This window comes from Pinus tabuliformis, chromosome 6, assembly GCF_031772625.1.
Source record: "Pinus tabuliformis cultivar Carrire ecotype Pingquan chromosome 6, CPIR1, whole genome shotgun sequence".
Taxonomy (NCBI): Eukaryota; Viridiplantae; Streptophyta; class Pinopsida; order Pinales; family Pinaceae; genus Pinus; species Pinus tabuliformis.
In genome coordinates, this window is record NC_142292.1 from 820,656,474 (window position 1) to 820,661,809 (window position 5,336).

The following is a 5,336-nucleotide window of genomic DNA, read 5'->3' on the forward strand; positions in this document are numbered from 1 at the left end:
ATCATATACATGATGATTTGCAAAGTATACAAACCATTTATGGTTTATCAATCAAATTCCTAACATAAAACGGTCATTCTAAGTTAAGTGAAATATGCCTTTTCAACCTCAAAATCTCACACTACTTGCTTTAAAAGCGTCATAAGTCACATAACCCAATGAAACAAAGATGAATATGATAGCTCTTCATAACAAATAAATGCATGGAACTTAGATTAAGAGATGGGATGGTGTGTTACCTACTTTATTTTCCATTGGCACTCATGGAGGTTGTTGGTAAGAGGTGGGTTTTCAACAGTTTGAAGAGATGAGATTATTCATGTAAACTTGAGTGAGGGTAGATTGTTGATTTTGGAATATCAAGGATACGAGTAAAGTTAAATAGAAGACCTCTTCTAGGTTTACTTTTAAAATTTAAATTTCAAATGAAATCAAACAGTTGATTAATATTTTAAGATTATGAATAAAAATAAAAATATAATTATTTAAAAATAACAATCCATTCATTTGCGTTATGCTTTTAATATCCAATTCAAAATGAATCAGATACACTTTGTTCCACGATTCTCTATTCTAGAGTAGGATTTTATTGATTTCCTTCCATGTGTAATGAATATCAACAAGATGTTTTTCTTCATGTAAGTTCACAATGGGGAATAAATGATTAAAAAGTCCAAAGGATTCCCCTATGAAAATTGGTGCAGTCTTCTCTTACTAGGTGATCCACCACACTTTTATAATTGTTGATACGAGGTATTTTGCTACTAGTTTGTTCTAATTTTTGTATGTAATGATGAAAAATATACCAAATTTACAAATGCATATGATTAGAATCTAATATGTCTATTTCTCTGCTTGAGACATACTATAAATTGCTCAAAGATTAAACTAGGTCAAAAATAACATAGTGTTATCAGATTATGTCCTATCATGGCAACTTCATTTGATATAGTTATAAGAAATTGTACATTGAGAAAGTAAGGCTTCAAGATCTACATTTCTAAGCTTGTTGGATGTAATTTCACTACAAACCAATACAATAATTATCATCCATAAAATTGAAAAATAATAACACCATATCCAAATTTTCCGCTTCAACTAGGAATTGGTAAATCTTAATAGAGTGAAAATCTGTTGTTGATCAATGCTTCCAGTAGGATTCCAAATACTTCCTTCTAATTTTTATGTGGAAATTCCAAATGGAGGAAAGCTTATGCATTAGGAATTCTTAGGTTTAGTTTCAGTAAATTGGGAACCAAATCCAGTATGAGATCAAGATTGAGTATCATCTTGTCCAATCTCATTCTCGACAAAAAGTTGATATCGAAGAGTCCACGTCAGGCTTTCTATTTTCCAAAATAGATTTCACATGCTTTTGATATCATATTGAACATAATGGAATTACGTGAACAAATTAAATCAACAAAGAACCGTTTCAAAGTGTAGTGTCCTCCACATACATTGGAAGGAGTTGGAAGGAGAGAGGCAATGCATGATAAGTTGAGAAGTATTTCTGACAAATAAAATATTTCCGAAAAAAATCATAATTTGTTGAGTATTTCCAACAAATATAGTATTATGAAGGCTAACAAGTTCAAGGAATGGTTTAAATCTTTCATTTATTTATATTTTTTGATCTTATATTCCTTGATTTCCATTGTGAATTAGTGATTTTGATTATATATAGATCCCGAAAATAGAATAATTACACTACTTTGTCCAAAAATAGCTGTACATCAAACTCATAAATTTATAATTGTGATTATGAATACAGTCTAGCAAGTTAAAAAATGTGTACAATAGACATAAACTCACTGCCATGTTGTGAAGGAATTCTAACGGGTTGAAAATGTATGCATAATAAACTTATACAACATGACTACTAGAAAATCACTGATAATAATTGAATTATGCCATACATCCATCAAAGTAACATCATCCATAATAATTGAGTTTTTCCATACACTCATCAAAGTAAAGAAAACTAACACATGGGGCAAAAACCAAAGACAAATATCCAAAAATAAAAACAACCTTGAACTTAGCTAAATCGACACATAAAATCATGTTAGACTTTAAGATTTTGTGGTCATATTTTGGTAAAATATGTATCTGATCATTGATGTGCATCATTTCTTATATAATAAAGTAGTATTCGTTCCCTACAAAATGATGGGGATTATCGTATTACCTACACAACCTTAAAAATAAAGAATAAAAAATGAAAGATTTTAGGCCATTTAAGATGAGAAAAAATTTGATTGAGTATGTTTTACATGGGAAGACAGAAGCTTATCATGTCTGAAGCCATAGTTTTTAAGTATCTCATCATCTGCAAAATTCAAGACTCTCTCCATCCCCTTCCAACCATTCTCCCCTTTATAAATCTTATTATAGTTTCCACTACGGGGCTACCACCTTGTAAAATGGGTTACAAATGGCTTCCCCCTCCTCACCATTATATCATCATTATCACTATAAAAATTCTTATTACCCCACATTTAGTGCTCCCTCATCTCTATATAACCCTTATTCATTTTCTTTGCATGCGTCTAATTCAACATTGGGTTCTCCTCTATGGAATCATACTTATCTGTGATGTTCTCATAATTCCCCACAATATCAACCTAATATCCATTGAGATAATATTTGTGCTTTATGAAAATCCTTTCAGCCCACTTGTCATTTTCCTTGAGCAACAGGTACACAAGGGAATAATGGTTATTTGAATGATTGAAAGCCCTATAGGGCAGAAGCTTAGACAATAAATTCCTTAATGAAACATACATAGGGCTTTTGGGGCCCATCGTAAATCACCGCTCCATGAACTCTATCGACCACTCACAATTCCTGATGAGTAAAATCGTTGCATTCAGGCCCAATCAACTTCGCTTCTCATACACCAAATGATACCAACCATGTACTACTAGCTTGTAATCCCTATCCTATGCCTATCCCATGGCATCACAAAATCCACGTCCATGATGGATGCATCAGAGTCCATCAATAGACGACGAGGATCACATAAATAAAATTTGAACAAATATTATCACAAAAGGTGAGGTGCAAATGAAAATTGTTAAAAAAATCTCTAAAGTATTCTTGTGTCTCCAACCCTTTTTGCAAAATTCAAGGCTCTCTCCATTCCCTTCTAACAATTCTCCCCTTTATAATTCTTATTGTGGTATCCGTTGCAGGGCTCAAACCTTGTAAAATGTGTCACAAATGGCCTCCTCCTCCTCGCCATTATATCATCATTATCACTATACAAATTCTTATTACCCAACATGTAGTGCTCCGATATCTCTGCATAATCCCTGTTCATTTTATGTGCATGCCTCTTATTCAACATTAGGTTCTCCTTCATGGGTTTATTCTTCTCTCCGATGTTCTCATAATTCCCCATAATATCAGCCCAATATCCACTAAGATAATATTTGTGCTCTATGAAAGTTCTATAAACCCACTTGTCCTTTTGCATGAGAAGCAAGTAACCAAGGGAAAACTAGTCATTTGAATTATTGAAAGATTATTAGACATAACCTTACAAGAACTTCCCTGACAAAACTTACAAAGGACTTTGGGGGCCCATTGCAGACCACCACTCTAAATTAGCAAGATAGATTTTTAACTATATAAATTCTTCTATTTTATTATATTAAAATAATTTATTATTATTATTATAATGTAATAGATCAATATCATATATTAAAAAATTATATATTATATTTCAATTTTATCTAAAACGAAAATAACTCAAAAGATCAAATCTCTTTCACTCTAAAAAGGAATTACATCTTAAAAAATTTGCTCTCTTCAAATCCCTTCTCAACATTAAGATACATCTATATTGATATAAATTATTTATACTAACATTATAATTGGAAATACAATAAATATTTAATTTTATATTTTAACTTTTTTGCATAATTTAATTAATTTTTCTCATTTTAATTAAATTATTTTTTATTATTTAATTTTATTAAACCTTTTTTAAAAAATATATAAAACAAAAAGACAAAAAAATAAATAAAATAAATAAATAAATTAATGATATTATTTTCGAATTAGTCCACATGGGGTAGCTCAAGTGGAAATGAAGTCTCACCGAACCGGAAGTCTTGGGTTCAAATCTTGGGCTACCCTTCCCCGTAGAGGGGTACATAATAGACATGTAAATGGAAGAGTCCCACCCGAGCTTACAAAAAAAAAATGATATTATTTTCGAATTCGATATTATTTTGGAATTCAATTTTACTTGGTGATTGAATAATGTATTGCAATTACAGGTAAATAATTTAATAATTTTTCATCATCATCAAAATATTTAGTTTATAGTTTTATTTTAAGTTATTGTTAATTTAAATCTATTTTAATTCATCTATCAAGCATTTAAACTAATTATTTTATTTTTGAGTTTAATTTTATATAATTTGTCTAAGATAAAATGTTTTATTAATAATTATAATGATTAACTATTTTAATTTTATTTTAATTTTTATGTAATTTAATCTAGCTAAAATGTGAAACAAACATTGCATTATAATATCTCTACCATATTAATCTTTATGTTGCAATTATTATTAATTATAAAACATATAATTATTTATTATAAAAACATATAATAAATTAAAAAAAAAAACTTATAACAATATTTTTAACTATATAAATTCATCTATTATATCATATTAAAAAATAAAAATAAATTATAATATAATATAATAAATCAATACCATAATTTATAACTTATTTAAAAATCAAAATATTTGATATATATATTATTTTAATTTTATAACTTATTTAAAAATCAAAATATTAAATATATATTTATTTTAATTTTAGTATGAAACGAAAATACGTATCTACCTTCAAAATACATATACACCTTTCATAATAAAAATATATTTTTATATCACTACAATATCATTATAGAGCAATATCATGATACTATCCCTACAATCTTGACCTTTCATATATCGCTGGTTTAAGGTGACGAACAGAGATGTACGTGTTTTTAAGTTTTCCAATCAAATTTATTTATTCATTGGTGGAATTCACACGTGACCGCATGCCAACGAAGCGGTGAAACATTTCTAGTATAATGTTCACAGAGTCTGTCAACAATATCGAATCGCGAGCGATTGGAATGTGGAGAAACGACCGGTAGAGGTCGTACTCTTTCTTCGTCATAATGTCTGCGTTGCCCACGTTTTGGTATAATATAATTGCAATGTTCAGTGCAAGCAACCAGTGATCATTGGCAGAAAGATGAAGCCAGTGCGGACTCTTCTGCTTAACTGCCTTTTCGATCATTTCGTGGATGTATGTCAACAGAT

The 5,336-nt window shown here is 29.4% G+C and overlaps 1 pseudogene; it reads right to left on the reverse strand.

Annotated features, from left to right (window-relative positions):
* Window positions 1-2,240: 2,240 nt before the first annotated feature.
* Window positions 2,241-2,807, reverse strand: LOC149261343 (galactomannan galactosyltransferase 1-like; annotated as a pseudogene).
* Between the last annotated feature and the right edge of the window lie 2,529 nt (window positions 2,808-5,336).